This window comes from Python bivittatus, unplaced genomic scaffold, assembly GCF_059951505.1.
Source record: "Python bivittatus isolate LINGU-HERP-01145 unplaced genomic scaffold, Pbiv_v1 ctg000080_np1212, whole genome shotgun sequence".
NCBI classification, from domain to species: domain Eukaryota; kingdom Metazoa; phylum Chordata; class Lepidosauria; order Squamata; family Pythonidae; genus Python; species Python bivittatus.
In genome coordinates this window covers 77,807,753-77,831,286 of record NW_028277035.1, presented here as the reverse complement: position 1 = coordinate 77,831,286, position 23,534 = coordinate 77,807,753, and the positions used below count along the sequence as shown (strand labels likewise).

Genomic DNA, 23,534 nt, shown 5'->3' with positions numbered 1-23,534 from the left:
AACAAAACTTGAACTTCTTAACTTCTTATATGCCTATCCAGTTGTTCCCCATGTTGCATGGGGAATCTGCTTAATCATGTATATGTCATATATAAATATGATGAAGAAATAAATATGAAAAAGTCATATTATTTAGGAGCATTTTAACTATTTAATCTAGACCATAATTTGCTGTTCAGATCCACAGAGAAAAGAAGAGATTTGCACTGTTTGGGCAGCATCTATTCCCATTCCTCCATGCATATTTCTGAATGTCTAAGTGAGGCTTATGTTTACACATAGTATCAAACTATTTCAGAGCAGTTTGTGTCCGTGGGATGGGATGAATTCACCATGTGTGATATCATCAGATGACTTTCGAGGCCAGTGAGTTATAATATGTAGATAGCGACAACCTGAAGCCCTTGGCTAATCTGAAAAAACTAAACAGGTTTGGGCCTCATTAGTACATGGGTGGAAGATAACAGAAACCCAGAAGGGTAATTGAAAAAAACATTCCAAGAGAAGGCAGTGGATAAGATAATCACTTCTTTACTGCTACCAAGAAACAACATGGACCTGTCCAGATAGTCAGACTTGACTCAAGGAAATCTTGATCTTAACTTGCACCTTTCCAGATCCTGCTGAACTTTGTCCAACCAACATGACCAGTGGGGAAATTCTCTGAAGGTTTTCATTCAGCTATATTTGAAGTAAATTGTTCCACCAGTTGTTCTTCTCTTGGGCTAAAAGAACAAGCTACTTAGCTATAAAATTCACTGAGTGAATTTAATTTCCTCATTGCCTATCCACTTAACTCCCATCACAGGATTTCTATGAGGCATGAGATGGAGGAACCAGGTATATTGCCAATGCCTTGAACTCCTTGGAGTAAAGATAAATAAATAATAAAGTCTGGCTCTAGTACTCTGTGGGTGTATATATGTACACACACACACACACATGCTACAAATAGCTTCTCCCTTCTGCAACTATGTGTGATTCACACATGCCATCAACAGTATGATAGCTGCTTAGAAACCACAGCCATGAGCATGCTGCTTCAGGGAACAAGCTGTTCGGATCAACGGGCTTCCCGTGAAACTCTGGCCCTGCCATTCTGTTGCAAATCCTTTGTATTTGCACTCTCAGATCATGTGATGAAAAAGTTGGAACTGTGTGGGAAGCTGTTCACACAAAGGGTTTGGGGGCTGTGATTTGATGTGGTGAGCCATGGCACAAGGGGGACAGTTTAAAACAGAAGTCCACTTATACCAGTGTTGTCCAAACTTGGCCACTTTAAGATGAGTGGACTTCAACTCCCAGAATTCCCCAGAAGTCCACTCATCTTAAAGTGGCCAAGTTTGGACAACACTGACTTATACAGTTGCCACTGTTAAAAGATATGCAATGGATCGATTAGCTGTGGTAATCATTATTGTATATTTTTTTGAAGGATCATAAGCGTAAAAGGACCAAAGCAATGAGATGAATATGATCATTCATTTCTGGCTTGATAAATATGATGATCGTGATTTGGTTCAAGCGTCTAGTCCTTTTTAGGTAGAAGGCTATCAAGCAATGAGAAAATATAGAAAATCAGCTCTCCTAATGTGAAATGCAGATTGGTATATTTGTATAGGTAAAATATAGAGATAAAAATAAAACATTAAGAGTCAAGTTCCAGTATCCAGTAGTGTGTTTTTGCTACACATCTCAGAAAGCAGCACATATAAAAAGCAGAAGCAGGCAGGAAATTAGTTTCTGAACTTTTTATTCCATTGAAATGGGGTTTGAAAATGACCAGTTTTGCTCTCTACCTTCTGGCCATTTGATTGTTGGAAAAGGAACTGGAATAATAGCCAAAACATTTTGCATGCCTTCAAATATCAAATGTAATAATCAAGTGTTGTTTTTTTTTTAAGAGCATCTACCCAGCTAAGATTAAAAAGCTTCGCTGTCTCTGGAAAGAATGAGGCCAAATTGCTTTTCCAGCATAGCATTACACATTTTGCATTTGCTGTCTCTTAAAATCTCTTTTTTATGACACTTTTGGTACCAAATACATAAAACTATATACAATATGTGTTTGAGAAATGGCACACAGGCAGTCAAACAGCTGATATGTCAGACATTTCTAGAGAAGAGCAAGAAACAGGAACAATTTCTGGACGTGGATAAATGCTCCAGACCCAGTGCCCAAGGAGGCTCATGTCCAAAGTAGGATCTGAACAATATAGAATGGCTCCTGGGAGAGGGTGAAGGTGACCACTTCTACTACTACTACTACTACTACTACTACTACTACTACTACTACTATTTCCCAAAGAAAGCTAGAGTGGGGCTGGCAGTGACACAGTGATTTCACAAGAGAGGCAGGATGCTTGATCCTTTGTTCATTTTTGTGTGTTTATGCTTTAGATGTGTTTTAATCCTGACAGATTACCTGCCTTAATAATTACAATGTTGTATTACATTAATCATTTATTAAATGCCACATGGAGCAACATTTCTTGGCAATAAAACGATGATGATGATGATGATGATGATGATGATGATGCAACTATAACCAAATGGATCCATCAAAACATACTAATACAGTTTGAGAAAATATAATACAGGGTTTAAAAGATAAAGTCACCCTCAGATTCAGAAATGATGATGGTGGTGGTGGTGGTGATGATGATGATGAAAGCAACAATAAGAGGCTGAAACATTCCAGAATTGGGATATCTTTAAATATAGATATATTTTGCCAACATCTTCCTGCAATTTACAGTTCATCGTTATTTCAGTGTAAATTGAGAAGCCAGGGAGCAGAGCTGTAAGAGGTTACTAAAATTTCATTGGGCTTTCAAAATGATGCCATAGCCTTGGAACCCTTTTTCTTTCCTGTAGCAGTAGCACTGGCTGTTCCTCAGGGAGAATGAGTGTGATATAGCATTACAAAGAGTGATTCCTGCTGAGGCAGTGCTGATCTAAGAACCTCTTCCGACATAATGGATGCTGAAAGCAAGACTTAGCAAGAAACTGGTCTCCTGCCATTGGCTTTTCCCCAACAAGTTAATGGGGAGAGCCAGTACTGATGTAACATTTTCACACCTTTGAAATGTGGAAAACATTCTAGAAAAAAGACAACTGATTCATTGGCAATCCAGCCCAAACCTATTATACCTGGATACGGGGAAAGCCTCTTTCCAGTCTTAAATTTAACTTTACCAACAAGGCAGATGTAATGCAGGTTGCTAATATCCTTCCCTCTGGTCAAAAACACCACTTAATCCCAACCATTGAGTCTCTGCACTTTTGTTTCTTGGGTCAAAAAATAGGTTTGCACCAGTTTTTGAAACTATCACATATGAATGTCAATTAAAGTGAATTTTTACAGTGGGTTTATCCCTGAATTTCTCTCTTTCATTTAGCTACACATACTCTTTTTTTCTGCTACATTATTAATTTTGCAGACCCCAGAACACACCTTATATTTAGCTACACATCAGGTCTCATTATGAATAAGCATGGGATCTCCAAAATTGTCTGGACCATAAAGAAGGCTGAGCACCGAAGAATTGATGCCTTTGAACTGTGGTGCTGGAGAAGACTCTTAAGAGTCCCCTGGACTGCTAGGAGGTCAAACCAGTCAATCTTAAAGGAAATCAACCCTGATTGCTCATTGGAAGGATTGATAATGAAGCTCAAGCTCAGATACTTTGGTCACCTAATGCGAAGAGAGGACTCTTTGGAAAAGACCCTGATGCTGGGAAAGATTGAAGGCAAAAGGAGAAGGGGACGGCAGAGGATGAGATGGTTAGATAGCATCACCGAAGCAATGAGCATGAAACTGAGCAAACTCAGGGAGGCAGTGAAGGACAGGAAGGCCTGGTGCGGTGTGGTTCATGGGATCACGAAGAATCGGACACGACTTAACGAATGAACAACAACAACAAAATGGAAATAGGATCAAAATATTGGTCTTCTTATATTTAGATTTACTTCTGGTTACACAGAGTACACAGAGCTGTAAGAGTTAAGAACAACTTAAACATACCTAAATTGCTTCTTTTAAAGATATGATAGAGATACCTCCTAGCTATGTTATGTAGAGCCAAAGATTTGCACCAATGAGATGTGCTTGTTTGGGTACCCCTCTCTGTTAGAAACCCCTCCGGAATAAGGCCAACCCACCATTGAGTTGGAAAAGCAATTAGAACTTCTATTCAATTACAGCCACAATGTATGCAGCGCCAGCGACTGTGAAACTGGCCAGCTAAACTGCAGTCTGTAATTGCCAGTAATTGCAATAAGTGCTCCTCTTGTATTGTCACTTCTCTTAAATTAGCACCATACAGGGAGCCCTGCTGGAATGATTAATAATGTGATTCATAAAAGAGGTTTCAAGTCACGGACTCTGCTTCTTTATGTATATGTAGAGCACACAATGGTGGTTGTTCCAAATAGGCCTTCTGGGCAGGACTGGGATCAAATGGAGTCCTGAGTTTCATAGGGGAACATCAGCGTCAGGTCTAAACTGGGATTAACTGACATAAATACCCGTAGAAATCTCCCTGTAAAATTTAAAAAGAATTCCACCTTTTATATAGGGTGTGATTGACCAATCAAAATGCATAGTCGAGTATACATCTTTAAATATAGGTCTGGAGGAAAAAAAAGAGAAGTTTTGAGGTGAGGAGAAAACCATCACCATTATTATCATCCCCTTCCTTCTCTTAAAAACTGTTGCATTACATTGTTTTTTTCTCCTTATAACATTTTTGCTTTCTTTAAAGAATGGCATGCTTTTTTTTCTTTGTTTACTCATCCAGACAATCAAAGATGACCTCATAATGCAGATAGCCAATCAGATCAGATTATTTGATGGTGTCATTGAGAACATGTGCATGAAGGCAATGTTTCCTGAATCTGCTACCACCATGATCTCAGCTGTTCAGGTCACGGATTGCTTTTGTTCAGTGAGTTTTAGGTATTTATTCAGTAAGTTTTCAAGGTACCGTTTTATTCCCAAGGTATTTAGGTATTCCTATTTTCAAGAACCCTTTGAAAGGAGACAATTTTTGATGCTGCCCCAAAGCTCTCATTGTTATCCTAGCCCTAACACTGATTCCTTCTGCAGAATTTATTTATTTATTAAATTTATCCCCACCCATTTCCCCCCAATGGGGAACTCTGGGTGGCTCACAACTCAATAAAAACAATAAATTGTTGTTGTTCAGTCATTAAGTTGTGTCCAACTCTTCGTGACCCCATGAACCATATCGTGCCAGGCCCTCCTGTCCTTCACTGCCTCCCTGAGTTTGCTCAGTTTCATGCTCATTGCTTCAGTGATGCTATCTCACCATCTCATCCTCTGCCGTCCTCTTCTCCTTTTGCCTTCAATGTTTCCCAGCATCAGGGTCTTTTCCAAAGAGTCCTCTCTTCGCATTAGGTGACCAAAGTATCTGAGCTTGAGCTTCATTATCAGTCCTTCCAATGAGCAATCAGGGTTGATTTCCTTTAAGATCGACTAGTTTGACCTCCTAGCAGTCCAGGGGACTCTTAAGAGTCTTCTCCAGCACTACAGTCCAAAGGCATCAGTTCTTTGGTGCTCAGCCTTATTTATGGTCCAGCTCCCACAGCCATACATTACTACTGGAAAAACCATAGCTTTGACTATGCAGATCTCTGTCGGCAAGGTGATGTCTCTGCTTTTTAATATGCTATCTAGGTTTGCCATAGCTTTCCTCCCAAGGAGCAAGCATGTTTTAATTTCATGGCTGCAGTCTCCATCTGTGGTGATCTTGGACCCCAAATAAATGAAGTCTGTTACTGCTGGTTGTTGATGTTTCTCCCTGCAATCTTAATTCCGGCTTGTGATTCTTCCAGCCTGGCATTTCTCATGATGTACTCTGCATATAGGTTAAATAAGCAGGGTGACAGTATACAGCCTTGTCGTACTCCTTTCCCTATTTTGAACCAACCAATTGTTCCATGACCAGTTCTAACTGTTGCTTCTTGGCTCACATACAGATTTCTCAGGAGACAGGCAAGATGGTCTGGTACCCCCATCTCTTTAAGGATTTGCCACAGTTTGTTGTGATCCACACAATCAAAGGCTTTTGCATAGTCAATGAAGCAGAAGTAGATGTTTTTCTGGAACTCTTGTGCTTTCTCCATGATCCAGCGAATGTTGGCGATACAATTAAAAGCCTATATACACAGTTACAAAAGTTGAAGGAAAAAGTTCAGGAGGCTGATGGTTCAGGGCAGCAATGCCAGGACTCTAAGGGGCTAGCCAACCTCACACTTGATGACTTCCCTCTCCACCCCAGGCTAGATGGCAGAGCCAGGTCTTCAAATACCTCTGGAAGGCCAGGAGTGAGGGGGCCAATCTCACCTCTGGGGGCAAGGTATTTCAAAGGGCGGGGGCTTCAGCAGAGAAGGCCTGCCTTCTGGACCCTGCTAGTTGGAGCTCTTTTGCCGAGGGGGTCCGAAGCATGCCCTCTCTGTGTGATCAGGTGGGATGGATTGAAATCATAGGGAAGAGGTGGCCCCTCAGGTAACCTGGTCCCATGCCATGTAGGGCTTTAAAGGTGATAACCCACCCCTTGAATTGGACCCGGAAGCAAACCAGTACCCAATGCAGCTCGCAGAGCAACAGTTTTATGTGGGTCCTTCTTCAAGCCCCAAAAATAGCTCATGCGGCTGCATTCTGGACCAGCTGAAGCTCCCAGATACTCTTCAAGGGTGGCCCCATGTACAGCTCATTGCAGTGGTCTTTCTGGGAGATAAGAAGGGCATGAGTGACTGTTCAAAGGGCATCCGGATCCAGGAAAGGGAGTAACTGATGCACAACGTGAAGTTGTGCAAGAGCCCTCCTGGCCATGGCTGCCACCTGCTCTTTGAGCAGGAGCCATGAGTCCAGGAGGACCCCCAGATTATGCACTGGGTCTGTCTGGGGCAGTGCTACCCCACCCAGCACCAAATATGACAAAGTCCCAGATACAGAGGAGCCATTAAACCACAGACACTCCATCTTACCAGGGTTCAGCTGAAGCTTGTTGTTCCCCATCCAGACTCTGACAGCCTCCAGGCAACTCAAGAGGGTGGTCACAGAATCACTTACCTCACCTGGGATGGAGATGTATAATTGAGTATGATGATCAATGATGATCAGCATACTGATGATACCTCATCCCATGATGGGGGATGATCTCACCCAACGATTTCATGTAGATGTTGAAAAGAGAGAACTGAACCCTGTGGCATCCCACAAAGGAGGGGCCGAGGATGGGACCTCTCGCTCCCTAACACCACCGATTGGGATTGGCCCTGAAGAAAGGAGGTGAACGGGCACAAGACCGTGCCACCCACCCCCAATTCCCTGAGTCGTCCCAACAGGATACCATGGTCAACAGTATCGAAAGCCACTGAGAGACCAAGGACAGCAAGGATGGTCGCACTTCCACCATCCTGCTCCCACCAGAGATCATCCATAAGTGAGACCAATGCTGTTTCCATTCCATAACAGGCCTGAAACCTGACTGAAAAGGGTCCAGATAATCCATTTCCTCCAGAACCCTTTGAAGTTGTGATGCCACCACTTTCTTAACCACCTTCCCCAAAAAGGGGAGCTGGGAGACTGGATGGAAATTGTCCAGTACAGAAGGATCCAGGGAGGGTTTCTTGAGGAGGGGGTGCACCTATGCCTCTTTAAAGGCAGCTGGAAACACTCCCTCCCACAAGGATGTATTATTAACTATTGCCTGGATCCAACCACATGTCACCTCCCGAGCTGCTTTCACCAGCCAGGAGGGGCACGGGTCCAGATGACAAGTGGTGGCCTTCACAGTCTGGAGGATCCCGTCCACTTCCTCAGGAACAACAGGATCAAACTGTTCCCAGATAACTGGGTAAGTATCTCCCCAGACCCTGCGCCACACTCGGAGTCTAACTTGGAACAAATCCGAGAGATTTTATCCTGCAGATGCTCTGAAACTTCCTCCATGCGGCCCTGCAAATGAATCCCCAGATCCCCCCTACCAAGGAGGGATCTAGTGATCCCAAACAGGGCCGCCGGGTGGCACTCTGCGGACGTGATAAGGGCAGAGAAGTATTGGTGCTTCGCTGGTCTTATCACCACAATGTAGGCCTTGACAGTGGCTCTAACCTGTGTTCGGTCAGATTCGGTCTTTGTCTTCCTCCAGTGGCACTCTAGACATCTCTTGACCCTCTTCAGCACCCTCAACTCCTCCGTAAACCATGGGGAGTGTCGGGGCCAATGTAGCAAGAGAGGTTGCATAGGTGTGATCCTGTCCAAGGCCCCGGCTGCCTCCCTATTCCAAGCAGCAGCCAAGGCCTCTGTTGGACCATGCAGCAGATCCTCAGAAATACCCCCCAACTCCCTCTGAAACCCTGACAGGTCCCTCAAGTGCCAGGGGTGGACCAATCACATGGGTCCTGCCTCCCTGTGGAGTGGGGTGGCATAGGAGAAACTCAGGGTCACCAGGACGTGATCTGACCATGACAACAGGGAAAGCTGTAAATCTCCCCTCAGATCACTTTGCCATTGCTCTGACAAGAAGACCAAATCCGGCATGTGGACACTGTCTCAGGTTGGGTCCTGTACAATTTGAGACAGGCCCATGGCTGCCATGATAGCCATGAACTCCTGACCCACCTCCAGGGTCCGTCCCAGGGACAGCAAGTTGAAGTCCCCCAGAACCATAACTCTGAGGAACTCCACCACCAGCCCTGAGATGGCCTCCAGCAGCTCAGGCAGGGAGGTTGCCAAGCCGCAGGGAGGCTGGTCCAGTAGCAACACTCCCAACTATTCGCGGGAGCCCAACCTAAGGAACAGTGTCTCACAGTCACAGACTTGTGGAGCAATGCCCTTGAAGGCCACCAGAGACTCTTGGATGATGACAGCCACCCCTCCACCCCTGCCCTGGCATCTCAGCTGGTGCCACACTGTGAACCTAGCTGGGCACATTTCGGAGAGGGGCACCCCCCCTCAGGCCCCAGCCAGGTCTCAGTAATACATGCCAGGTCTGCCCGCTCCTCGGTGATCAAGTCACATATGAGGGGGGCCTGTTTTTTACCAACCTGGCATTAAGCAGCAGCAGCCAGGGGCCAGGGCCCCTATGAACTTGCTGACCGGGGCCTCGGAGCGAGCAAGGAGGGCCAGAACACACCACCGGTAACACACTGGAGGCGTCTTCCCCGAAGATGGCCTGCCCTCCAGCTCCTGCCATATCATCCCCTACCCCGTCACCACCTCGATAGTATAGCCCACCGCATAGTCCCCAGGGGTTCCAGGCCCAAATACCTCCAATCCTGGGCCTTCGGGGTGCCTGATCTAGGGTAAAAATCCCTCCATCCAATCAGACATCCACATTCAAAACCAGACATTCCCAGGTGAGGGAAGATCCCACCCGCACACCAGCTCACGCTCTCGCCGCCGGCTGGGACCCACCCCCCACCAAACCTCACACTGCAGTCTCAATCTGCCCCCCTGCATGACCTCTCTCACTAGTCAGCAGGGCAGGCATCCCATGCACTCACTCACACCTCCTGTCTCTCACCCAGGAGGTGGATCCTCACATCCTCATACATTCCCAGACTCCCTTCCAGACTCTCACTACCAGGAGGGAATCCCAGATTCACACTGGAGGGACCCTACAACTCTCCACAGGCACTGGTTGGGATTAAGTAGGGGTGGTTAGATACTGAAACCCCAGTTCACCCCTCTTGAAAACATGAGTTGTTAATTAATATGCTGTCTGCCCCCTCCCCCGGTGCCCAACTGTTCCTCCAAAACTGAATGATCTTCCTCCACAGTCGGACAACCACCCCACATCGGGGTCTGCTGGAGTTCGCCACACCATACTGGGCTCACTGGGGCCTGCTGAGCCTGCTAGGCCTAGAATCCATTGTACCGCTGGGCCCAATGGGCCTGGGGCTGGAAATGCCATGCTGGGTCCCACCAGAGTTCATCGCATCGTGCTGTGGGTCACTGGAGCTTGCCATGCCGCGCCAGGGTTCATCTGGACTCACTGCAGCTCGCTGCGCCCCACAGGGGCCACGTCTTGAGGCTCACTGCAGGTCGCTGGCCACACCAGGGCCCATCAGGACTCTCCGCACCACTCCAAAACTCATTGGGCTTGCCACAATGCACCGGGACTCCCCAGGGCCCATCACACCAACCCAGGGCTCATCGAGGATCGCCACCCATGCCAGGGCCCAGCAGAGCTCCCCGTCCTGCTCTGGGGATCGATGGGGGCCAATGCCCCACACCGAAACTGCACCACAGCTTGCCCAGGCCTGTGGCGAGCCTCAAGACAATGTGGCCACTGTGGGGCGCAGCAAGCTGCAGTGAGTCCAGGTGAGCTCACTGCTCGCCCGGTGTTGCTGCTTTCCACCGTGCTCTCCACCATGCTCTGCTGCTCTGTCCCAGGGGTTGCGCTCGAGGCGATCCATCCGAGGGGAGAACCCCTCCAAGGTCTTCACACCCAGTTCACCTTAGGAGGTGGCAAAAATCCCAGGAGTAGAGGGGTCAAACCCACAATCTTCCTCCTTAGTGCAGCAGCCGTGCCTGGCATTTGCTGGCGATCTTTTGAGGTTTATTTAAACAACAGTAACAATTTTATGATTTGTCTCATACTTTGTGTGTATTAAGGTGTGCAGGAATAAGAGAGTGAGAGAGAAATGAAAAGAATCTCATCCCTTAATTTTTTTTTTTTTAAATAGCAAATTTGAATGGATAAGTATCCCTCAAGTGGGATTCAAGGCAAAAATGTGACCACTGAAAAATAAGGAGAGATCCACATGCCCAAGGAGGAGATATTAACAATCCAAATGGCCTTGAACAACATTTTACAAGAGACACTGTAGGAAGGGTGATCCATCCGTCTCAAATAGGTGCCTACCTCTAGCCAAAGAAGAACAAAGTGAAGCAGAAACATTCCTTTATGTTCTTCATGGATAGCAGGGGGACTTAGCAGTGCTCTCAGATATTGGGCAGGACGTGGCGTGCATGTATTGGTCCTGGCACAGAAGTTAGACTTGGAAAGTTGATTAAGCCCACCCAATCAAGTGCAGATATCCTTCTGGGGTGGAGGGGGGTGCTTGCAGCAAACTTGCCAGGGTTTTACTTCCTGGGAGGAGATGCTATGGACAAGGAAGGTCCTGTACTGTAGAAAATCTTTCTGTATATGTGGAAGGTGATGAAAATGGTGATGGAGGCAGAGGGAAAGCAGAGTTTGCATGTCTTCCCCAGCGCTGTCTCCTTGCACGATGACCGTGCATATTTAACAGTTTTGTTCGTGTCTAATGTGAAAGTGCCTTCTTTTCCAGAGCATCACTTTTCACAGTTCCTTTTCCAATGTGAAGTGTGAAAATATAACCATAAGCAACAGGGGATATATAAACATTCTCTCACATTTTTAGCTGATGGATTTATGACAGTTCAATCAGTAGTACAGGGCTCTCTGGTGCATTTGCTACCCCCAGAAGGGCAAGACAAATTTCAGGAACTGCAATGCCCCTTTCAGGCAAGATATGTGTTTCCCTTTGTATCATGGCTTTACTGAAGATACCAATGGAAACATCTAATTATAAAGAAGGAAATATCTGTGTTTTCCCTTTATCACTAGCAGTGTTGTTGCACTAAATCTAACTTTATTTGACAAGTACTGCTCAAAATTATCTCCCTCTGAAATGTGCTCCCCAAACAGATGGAGAAAACATTTTTCTCAAAGCAGCAAGTAGTGGTTGATATTAAGTAATATAACAAACATAGTACCTAGGAATTATATGATACATTCCATTTCACATTTACAGATAGAACGATTGATCTTTCCTGTGCTAATAAGATTAGGTTTGGATACAATTTAAAGTCTGATGCATCCGGGGTGGGCATTAATGTGATGCATGCACCTTCCAGTTGGTGGGATGTAGGCAACAGTAGGTTGACTTGAAAGATAATCTCTAGATTAAAGCTCCTAGCTTGCATAGAATAGCACCTTCCTGCATCACTAAAAAGCAGAACGTGAAAACTTTGATTGACCAAAGCCACAATGAGCAGGAATAGCAGAGGTCAACATTCAGGGGACAACCATGGGATACAGAAGATTGGAACTTGGAATGTAATAGGAGGGAGGGAGGGAGGGAGGGAGGGAGGGAGGGAGGGAGGAAGGAAGGAAGGAAGGAAGGAAGGAAGGAAGGAAGGAAGGAAGGAAGGAAGGAAGGAAGGAAGGAAGGAAGGAAGGAAGGAAGGAAGGAAGGTTTTGTTTGTGTTTGTGTTTTATATCTCATCAGTTTGTTCAGGAGCATAAGGCAATATGCATAGTGCTCTCTTCTGTATTCCCTCACAGCGGCAACCCTGTAAGGTAAATTGGGCTGAGACAGAGTGACTGGCCCCAAGTCAGCCAATGAGCATCCATGGCTAAGGGCAGACGAGAACTTAGGTCTCCTAAGTGTCGGTCTAACACCTTAACCACTGTAACTAACAGGAAGAGGAAGGAACATAATATATTTGAAAAAAAGTGGTCTGATCTTGTGGAGTGGACTCAAGAATGATTGAGAATTGAAAAGACTCAACTTTGATAAGTCTATTCATTGATACACAGCATGAAGAAATGAATATAAATCTAAAGCATGCTATCTGTGGTAAAATACTGAGCTAATTAGTGAAGGATAAAAAGTGATAAAAGTAGAACAGATAATTTTTTGGCCATGTCAAGTGTGGATCTTAGGAAAAAATAGACATTAAAAAAAGGGAAAGAAAAGATGTAAAAGAAACTGAAGTAAAAGTTGAAGAACTGAAAAGTAAGGAAGGAAAGAGGATGTGAAAGGGGTAGGAACAGTGTGAAAGGAATTATGTTATAGATTGCCACAGATGTATGTGGACTTACACAAATGGGAAATATCAAAAAGCATACTTGGTAGAATAATGTAATTGAGAAAATGCATATAAGACAGAGTTCTTAAACTTTGTGGTACCATTATACCCTAGAATTTGTGCAGTCTTGCTCTCATGAATAAAAAAAATTCATTGGAATTAGGGTTTGGCAAGAATTGCATTGCTTACTTTTAATAGTATAGTGGGGGGGGGGGGTTAAATCTATATCCGTGTTTCTGGAACTTTGTAGCACCAAACCCACTCGCTGCAGGCTTTAGCAGCCAAAGGGAGGAGCAAACAATTTTTGACAATGTTCCAGCTTAGCCAAGGCAAGCTTGATCAGGTTGCAAAAGAATATGCTTATCACTCCTCTGGAGGGTCATGAGAAATAGCTGAAGAGCACCTGCATATAAAAGAAGGAGTGCTGCAAAAAATGAGGATGAAAGATATTGTATAATTTGCATAGAGAAAATCATAGTTGCCCCAAATGTAGCCCAGAGAGTGAGGAACATTAAGATTAAAAGATGAAGAGGAATTGCAGAGCAATTTTGATGAAAATAAAAAGTTGATTTGGAAGTGGGCAAAGAGGAATGAGCAAAGAATCAATTCTTTGTGGGCAAAGAGGAATGACCAAAGAAAACAGCAGAGTGAGTGGAATTCAAAATAAACGTGTCTCATGTGGTACTACCAGGATCTAATATCAGCGATATACAGTATTACTGTGGTTTACATAATGCTTACAATGAAAAGCAATAGTGTAATGCATATGTATGTTAAAGTATTTTTTTAAAAAATATATCATCATCAATCTGAATCAATCCATTCCAGGATGAAGGCTTCTTTATTGAAGGTTATGGATTTTAGAATACCATGCTGATCTAACCCAGGTGGGTAGATAGGTTGTGGGGTTTTTTTTACTTCATGAAAGAGAGAGTGACTGTCCTAGCCAACTTCTTTATCTAAGGGAGGAATAAAACTTGGGTTTCCCTGTTCCCAGTCAAGCACCTTAATCAACACACCACACTGGATTTCCTGAAAATAAATATAATATCTTAAACAAGAACAAAGAGCAAACCCTTGCAACAGATTCAAGTGATTGGATTCAAGCAATGGAAAACAATATCTATGAATCTGAGCTAATTTCTGAGCTTCAAAACGTGATAGATTACCTCACAATGGAAAGGATTCTTAAGCATCTTTTCTTATGGCTGCATTTTATATCTCCCAAGTTTTCATAAAATTGGAACAGGTTGCCAGTCATCCTATCACAGGGAAGAGACATGAAGATATGAAGTGAGTTTCAGCTTTCCTTTTTTCATAGTTTTTACATTTCCCACCTTTTCCAAATTTCTGACCGGCTGAACATGATTGTGTAACCCACATGGAAAATGAGTTCTAGGGAGAGAGCATACAAAAGAAAAGTCATGAATGCTAGGGATATCATGCAATTTTGTTTGATTCATATTTTTTAGCAGATTAACTCTGTTCAAACTTCCCAGTGGATTAGAAACATACTTTTGGGATTATATTTTGGTGCTTCCTCATTTGGCCATGCAGTTCTTGGTCCATAAATTGTGAATAAAAATGGACATATCAGGAAATGGTATAAACCAAAAGACATGTATGAGGGAAAGAGGCAACAAAATACATATAATAGGAAACTAAACGTGAATGTAAATATTCCTCCTTTTTACATTTATCAAATCTATACACCACACTCTCCCAGCAAAAGCCAGTCTGTGATGATTATTCACAGAACAATGCGAACATTTATAACTGAGCATGTGGAAAATTTAAACACTGATATATTCATCTATCCTTAAAAAATTTCAATTCCCAAACTGTCAGCTGTCTTAAAATGAAACAGTTCTAACATTAAAATCCATGCCACAATATCACTGTTAAAGAGAGATTCTTGAAGTAAGAGCAATCAGAAATGAAGACTAGATCATTACTGTAGTTTGTGCTATTATTATATTTATGGTTGTGCATCATTATAACCCACTGTTAGATTATATGTAATATCGTATGTCACATGTGCATGTGCTCTTCCCTAGATTATATTTTTAATTGGCCCTCATGTAACAAACATATAATAAAGCAACAGGTAATTCAAATTTATCTCAAATGAACATTGGCTTCTCTTTTGGAGATTTCAGAAACAAAGTTAGCAATGATCTTAGATCCAGCTATGTTCACCAGTCCTTGAAGTTCTTAGGATATATTAAAGAAGTGTTGCAAGCATTTCTTTAACTTATTTTTCTTCGAAAGACACCAATTCAGATCATATGATTCCCAACTAGGGATGGATAAAGAAATCACATTTTAATGCAATTATCTTTGTGTTAGACCCTGTCCCCCAGTTTTGTAATACAGTTCTTTGATCAAAAGATACAAACAAAAATTTGTACTTTGGGGAAAGCAGCATGTCAAAAATCACTTATTTTAAAAAATGGCTTTTTCTTCCCCCCCCCCCCCACACATATATTTCAGAGATTATATGATAAAATGCATGTATATTTTCTGTCCAACTTAAAATAATGTAGGAAAAGTGTGCAGAGCATGCCTTTTGGAATTCTTTCCAACCCCTTTATCAGTAATGGCCTTAAGATGTGTTTGTATTTTCTCCTGTGTAATGAAATATTGTGAACTCTGTGTGGGTGTGGGTGTGTGTATGTGAGTGTGTGTGTGTACAGTTTCTCTCTAGGGACTAATCAGGATGTGTAGATATGCGTGAGAGAGGTCTAAGGGTGTATATATAAATGTTGCCTCTGTGTGTGTTTCTGTCCTTCTCTCTCATGTTGCATCTGCGTGTATACATGTGTACCAGGAAGCACAAAGTAGACTGCAGACCTACTATTTTGGGTCACATGACCAGGAGGGAAGACAACTTAGAATGGACCAGTCGGCAGCATTTCAAGCCATTGCAAATCCATATTTTCCATGTTGTTGTTGTTGTTCAGTCGTTAAGTCGTGTCCGACTCTTTGTGACCCCATGAACCACATTGCGCCAGGCCTTCCTGTCCTTCACTGCCTCCCTGAGTTTGCTCAGTTTCATGCTCATTGCTTCAGTGATGCTATCTAACCATCTCATCCTCTGCCGTCCTCTTCTCCTTTTGCCTTCAATCTTTCCTAGCATCAGGGTCTTTTCCAAAGAGTCCTCTCTTCGCATTAGGTGACCAAAGTATCTGAGCTTGAGCTTCATTATCAGTCCTTCCAATGAGCAATCAGGGTTGATTTCCTTTAAGATTGACTGGTTTGACCTCCTAACAGTCCCCCAGGGGACTCTTAAGAGTCTTCTCCAGCACCACAGTTCAAAGGCATCAATTCTTCGGCGCTCAGCCTTCTTGATGGTCCAGCTCTCACAGCCATACATTACTACCGGAAAAACCATAGCTTTGACTATGCGGATCTTTGTCGGCAAGGTGACGTCTCTGCTTTTTAATATGCTATCTAGGTTTGCCATACTTTCCTCCCAAGGAGCAAGCGTCTTTTAATTTCATGGCTGCAGTCTCCATCTGCGGTGATCTTGGAGCCCAAATAAATGAAGTCTGTTACTGCTTCCATTTCTACCCCTTCTATTTGCCAGGAATTGATGGGTCCAGATGCCACGATCTTAGTTTTTTTAATGTTGAGTTTCAAGCCAGCTTTTGCACTCTCCTCTTTCACCCTCATCAAGAGGCTCTTTAGTTCTTCTTCACTTTCTGCCATTAGGGTGGTATCGTCTGCATATCTGAGGTTATTGATGATTCTCCCTGCAATCTTAATTCCGGCTTGTGATTCTTCCAGCCTGGCATTTCTCATGATGTACTCTGCATATAGGTTAAATAAGCAGGGTGACAGTATACAGCCTTGTCGTACTCCTTTCCCTATTTTGAACCAATCAGTTGTTCCGTGACTGGTTCTAACTGTTGCTTCTTGGCCCGCATACAGATTTCTCAGGAGACAGGTAAGATGGTCTGGTACCCCCATCTCTTTAAGAATTTGCCACAGTTTGTTGTGATATTTTCCATAGGGTTTCATTATACAAATTCCCTAAAGTGCAAAGTTTTTCTGGAATGTTTTTTTCCATAGCCCCAACCAGAATTTTGTCTATCTTTGAATTTAATTTAATTTAATTCAGTTTAATTCAATCCATTCAATTTAGGCACCACCCAACTCCAAACTGACTCTGGGTGGTGTACAATAAAACCAAACAGAATAAAAATCAATAATTATAAAAGAAATAAGAAATAAATAAAAACAAGAACCTATAGCTAACCACACCCATACCCTCAAACAACCTGGCGGGGACGACAACCACTCAACCCAAGACTTGGGAGAACAGTGGGGTCTTTAAGGCTTTCTTTCAATCTTTCTTTTGCTGGCTTCTCCTGCCCCAGATATGGTTCCTTTCTGTTTCATTTTCAAAGAGTTGTCCTGCTGATGGGCATACAGATGGCTAGATACATTCTCAGCTTTTTTATATAATTTATTTTGCCCAACATTCCTTTGAGTTAAGAAGAATGAATATGATGTAAACTGGTGTAGAAATGAACTTCTGCTTGAAAAAAAAATGTGAACAATATGCAAAGCAGAGCAGACAACACAACTCTGTTCTCACCCCAATGACATCTTCACAATAATCCTTCAGGGAGGTTGTACTAGAAACTAGAGCCTGACCAAATGTAATCTGGCATGAGGTAAATGCATACCTATTTGCATTCAACAGGAGAAATGAGTTCAAAAATGTATATATTTTTATATAGGTTTAACTCAAAAAGTTGTAAAAATGAATACAGCTTCACCCACTTGTAGTGATATTTGAGACTGATAAATAGCATTTGTATAATGTTTTTCAGTATCCAATACACAGCACATTCTGTATTGATTGACACCAGACACAAATGCTGTTTTGAAATTCTCCATACAATTTGTGGGCAGAGAAATTTGATGGAGGATTTCTCTGAATTTCTCCAGGGAAAGGAATCATTCTCCAAGAACTTTGCCATGACAGTGAAACTGAACCCCCCCAAATGAAAGATTAACCTTATAATACTCTCCCTTGGGGTTTACTGGAATTTTGGGCATTCTGCAGCCACTCTGCAGAGCACAGAAAAGGTAATTGTACGATGAAAGGCACTGTCCTTTTCGTCAGGTAGATAAATGCAGGAATATTATATTTCATCCGAATGGTCTGTGTCATTCTTATTTCATCAAACTGAATAAGAAGTGATGAAAATAATGCCAGATAATTTTTCTGCCTAGCACCAGCATTCATGGAAAAGTATTAATCTCCAAACATGGTATTTTCATATTTGTCAGATTAGCTGATGAATTAAAACAAGGCCAGAATTAAGAAGTTTGTAAAAATGATAGAAAGACTATGAAGAAAGCAGAAGAAAGCAAAGGATCCTTTAACATTGATCCAGCATTCTGGTGGCATTAAGGCATGCTGATAGGGGAAGGAGCACATTCATGCTTTCTGACCTTTGGAACATCTTATAATGCTGCCCAGAGTCACATTGTTTGAATTGGGTGGCCTTATAAATCCATTAAATAAATAAATGGTTAATTCCTTCTATCTCCATGACAGTCTAGCAGAACCAAAGGGACACTTATAAACAACAGTGATGACATTGGCTGCAAGTATAGGGACAGCTAACAAAATCTAGAGCTACAAAGTACAAACTCATAGTTTCAGGTAGGTGAGGCAGCCTTGGCTTCAAAATGCTTGCATAAAACTATAAATACTTCCCCCTTTGGAATATATCTTTATCCTTAAAAACAGGTAATTTGTCAAAGAAAAGACTGCTAAGGATACAGTAGAGGGAGTCTGAAATTGCTCTATTAAGACAGTTTTAACAACTCCCATAATGAATCACTGCTGCGGTTAAAGCTGGGAGCTTTCTGTGTCTCAGAGTAGATGGAGCATGTAGTAACAAAAGGTAAAAACAGTTTTCTGAAAGGTAATTATAATTTCAATGAGGGCTTCCTTTTCTCTAAGATGTGTAGCGATTTGGCATTACTGTTCTCCTTCAGTTAACATTGAATAAATACTCACTTCATTCACAAGTTAGGGATTATTTATTTTCTTGGAATCTAACTCATATTATTCAAATAGTTGACAAAGGAGAATTCCACTGTATACAGAACTAGAGCTGATGGATCAGACAGCAGAGTGGTTAAAAGTAGGCAGAGTAAAGTAGGCAGAGCTAAGAGATCATAATAGGTGAGATAAGGCAATCTTAAGTCTGTGAATTCATTTCAGAGTGTTGAGGTCACACTACCGTATCTGGGCTGCAAAAGACTTGAACAACCACTAGTCAAGAATCTCACCCACGTGCATTCCTTTGAATTTCTGTGCTCCAGCCATTGCCAAGAAAGCATAGGTATCTCTGGAGGCACCAAGAGAGACAATGGATGCCATGACATAATCGATGAATGATGCAAATTGTGAAATTTGCATCATGACATCATTGTGCTGCTGATCAAATTACATAGGTTGTGTCATTTGTGTGATATCGTGACACTTATGATGTCAATGTGGTTTCTATCAGTGCCTATATGTGAAAGAGCCAACTGAAAACTGAATTTCAGTATCGTGATTACAAAGCAAGGTTCAGAGGGGGGTCTGTTCATCTTTTCAGCTCATACGGTATTCTCTGATCCACTGCAGGAACTCCCTGAACTTAAGAGCAAACTGAAGGCCAAAGAATAGAGAGAACCATTTCTGTGGTTCAAAGTTAAGATTATTACACAAAAAGAGAGAAAACACGAATAAAACAGAAATTAAAAATGGCAATGCACTCACAGTTCAAGAAGCAAAAATGTACTTAGTTTGATTCCATAGAATAAGAGTTAGGGAGAATGGTAGCCCCTAATAGAAAATATTGAATTATTTTAAAGGAAAAGCTTTTAAAGTGGAGAATGAAAGGAAAACTCAGGAATGTTCTCATGAAAAGTTGAGAATTTTACAATTTTAACTTAAAAATTAACTCCCTGTACAGATATTATCAGTACATGACTTGTCCAGATAATCCTCCATCCCTCACTGAAGTCACAACCCACACATTATACTTCAGCATGAAAATCTTTTTATTCCAAGTAATTTTATTGAAGATTATACTTAAAATAGTAAAAATTAATACAAACTAATAAGAGATAGAAAAATAGAAAGAAATAATAAAAGGTACAAAAGGGGGAAAAAAGGAAAGACGTAAAGAATAGAAAGAAAAAAAGAAAAGAAAGAAAAATAAGAATATAGTAAAGAAAAAGAAAAGAAATATATAAAGAAATGACTTCCAACCTTAATCACAAGTATAAGCAATTTTAGTAACTTTTTGCCTCCTCTTAAATTACAACAAATGATCTCTTCTTCCCGTATCCCATCTTTTATCTATTAAGAATTCCATAAAGCATCATCATTTCAATCCTGGTGTCAGCAAAGTCCATTAAGGGTTACCAGGGATAACAACATATCTATTTTAACCTCGATCAAATAAACCAACTTTATATTGGTTTATTTGGTCAGGCCTGGGGGTCTTTGGGAACCGGAGACATTCTTAGATGGCTCCACTGTAATTGATATTCTACTTTCTCCATGGGGTTTGTATATTTTAAATCTTTTTTTTTAATCTTTTTTTTTAATTTGTGATGTTTTTATTCTAATAATAAATTTTTATCTTTTTATTACATCTGTTTTTATTCACTTGTTATTTTATTTTAATTGTTGTTTGCCACCCAGAGTCACTTTGTGAAATGGGTGGCTATATAAATGTGATGTATAAATAAATAAAATAAAATATTCCTTCCTTTTACTTCTAACTATCTTGATCTTTAGTCCATTCAAAAATGCCATAGAACTTGATTTCTTTTCATTTCTTCTTTGTCCCTTCTCACATGATTCTTCAAAATTTTAACAAGTCTCTTTTATAAGCCCAATATAGGAAAATATTCAGGTCATTCTCTTGGTTTATTGTTTGTATGCCCCTTTTAATTATTAAAACATCAGCCAGATTTTTTGTACGTCCAATATAACACCTTTTTCCATGTAATTCTTGTAACCTCTCATTTGTAAATCCACTTTCAACTCAGTCTCTGTCTTGTCAGTAAAACTTGTTCCTCTTCCATAACATCTTTTAGACACAGTCTATATGTAGAGGCAGATATTGCTGTTGACAATATTAACTTTTGACTCCATTTTTCAAAAGTGTCCTTCAATATTTCCAGTGTTAGAATATTTTGTGCCATTCTGTACCTATTAGTCAAGTTTACGTGTTATTCTCCTTTAATTGAAATATTTAGTTTCCTCTAGTGTCCAATGTTTAAAATCTTATCTCATTATATTTTTTTTAAAATTCCAAACAAAAGCATTTTCACACAGGAAGGATTCTTTATAATTAATTCCAAATTTTTATTTAAAATTTAATTGGACCCTTAGTTTGTTTGTAGTTTTCTAAAATCTAAAATCTAAAAAAAGTTTTAATCAACTATTCGCTGTTTATTTCTTCTTTTTTCTTGAGCTTGTAGTTAAAACTTTCTTTTGTTAAGGATTGACAAAAGAAATCACCTGGTGTTTTCTGACTTATTGATCCAAAGGTCTCTAATAGCTGAAAAGTAGTTAACAAGCAATTTCTGAAAGTGATTAGAAAAAGAAGCATGCGAACTTCGTGTCCTTTTAAAGGCACTGACTGCGGTTTGGCCAAGATGGCTATTCCCTTGTCTCCCAGTGCTCAAAACCTGCCAGACACTGCTGTCTTGCAGTCTTCTTATGAGAAGCAACTGTCTGAAGCCCTTGTGGGCAATCTCCTGTCCTCTCTTTGTCCAGAGAGGTTTGAAGAGTTGATCTACCACTGGCTCATCATTCTTCGCTATGGTCGTCAGCTCCACTTTTCATGGGGCCATGTTTAGTCTACCATTCTTCCTCTGGAAGTCTATACTTCACCATGAAGATCTGTAGGGGGAATGCCTAAATGGGTAGACCTCTATGCATGTCACCTTCCAAGGAAACCAGGAGGGAGTATTATCAAACACACAGCGCAAATTACACATATACAGCTCTGGACATGCACTGTAAGACTGAACACCCAACATCTCCAAGGCAGGAGACATGATTGTTTGAGTAACATCAGAAGGTAGATGGACAGATTTAGCTGGAACTCTTTTGTTGAATATTTCAGAGACAATTGTGCCTGAATAAAGCTTTGAACTACAGCATTTCTAGTTAGGTGTGGTCAGCTTCCATCCTTGGATCAAATACTGTCATTGTGATTGGCATCCTTTTTTAAGGCTAATTGTATGAACTTGAGACAAACTTCAGCCTGCTGTAGTTTCTTTATAAATATGCAAAGTGGATGACAATTGGTGATTCTATTAGTATACTCCATCCCCCTCACACACACACCCAATATACAGTATAAGGGCTTGCCTGAGTGATCAGAAGTTTCAATATTTGTGGTTTCTTAATATGTAATCAAAAGATCCCCTTCATGGATCACTGCCTTGTCATGGCGAAGGGGCTTGCGTAACTCAGTGAACCCATGAGCTATACCATGCAGGGCCACCCAAGACGGACAGGTCATGACAGAGAGTTCTGACAAAATGTGGTCCACTGGAGAAGGAAATGGCAACCCCCTCCAGTATCCTTGCCAAGAAAACCCCATGGACAATGTTAAAAGGCTAAAAGATATGATGCCGGAAGATGAGCCCCTCAGGTTGGAAGGTGTCCAATATGCTACCGGGGAAGAGTGGAGGGCAATTCCGAGTAGCTCCAGAAAGAGTGAAGCGGCTGGGCCAAAGCCAAAAGGACGTTCAGCTGTGGATGTATCTGGAAGCGAAAAGAAGGTCCAATGCTATAAAGAACAATATTGTATAGGTACCTGGAATGTAAGATCTATGAACCAAGGCAAGCTGGATGTGGTCAAACATGAGATGACAAGACTGAACATCGACATCTTGGGAATCAGCGAATTGAAATGGACGGGAATGGGTGAATTTAATTCGGGTGACCATTATATCTACTACTGTGGCCAAGAAACCCTTAGAAGAAATGGAGTTGCACTCATAGTCAATAAGAGAGTGGGAAAGGCAGTAATGGGGTACAACCTCAAAAACGACAGAATGATCTCAGTGCGTATCCAAGGCAAACCATTCAATATCACAGTCATCCAAGTCTATGCCCCAACCACTGATGCTGAAGAAGCTGAAGTTGACTGCTTCTATGAAGACCTACAACACCTTCTAGAATTAGCACCAAAAAAAGATGTCCTTTTCATCATAGGGGATTGGAATGCTAAGGTAGGAAGTCAAGGAGTAATCGGAATAACAGGCAAGTTTGGCCTTGGAGTACAAAATGAAGCAGGGCAAAGGCTAATAGAGTTCTGTCAAGAGAACAAGCTAGTCAAAGCAAACACTCTTTTCCAACAACACAAGAGACGACTCTACACATGGACATCACCAGATGGTCAATACCGAAACCAGATTGATTACATACTTTGCAGTGAAAGATGGAGAAGCTCTATACAGACAGCAAAAACAAGACCAGGAGCTGACTGTGGCTCAGATCATGAGCTTCTTACTGCAAAATTTAGGCTTAAATTGAAGAATGTAGGGAAAACCACTAGACCACTCAGGTATGACTTAGATCATATTCCTTGTGAGTACACAGTGAAGGTGATGA

General features: G+C 41.8%; 1 protein-coding gene and 1 pseudogene across 2 annotated transcripts in view; one reads left to right on the top strand and one right to left on the bottom strand.

Annotated features, from left to right (window-relative positions):
- TAFA1 (TAFA chemokine like family member 1) overlaps positions 1-23,534 on the top strand; it is a 375,509-nt gene that overhangs the window by 128,998 nt on the left and 222,977 nt on the right. The gene's annotated exons all lie outside the window — the stretch shown is intronic.
- On the bottom strand, positions 6,275-7,009 carry LOC148216743 (uncharacterized; annotated as a pseudogene).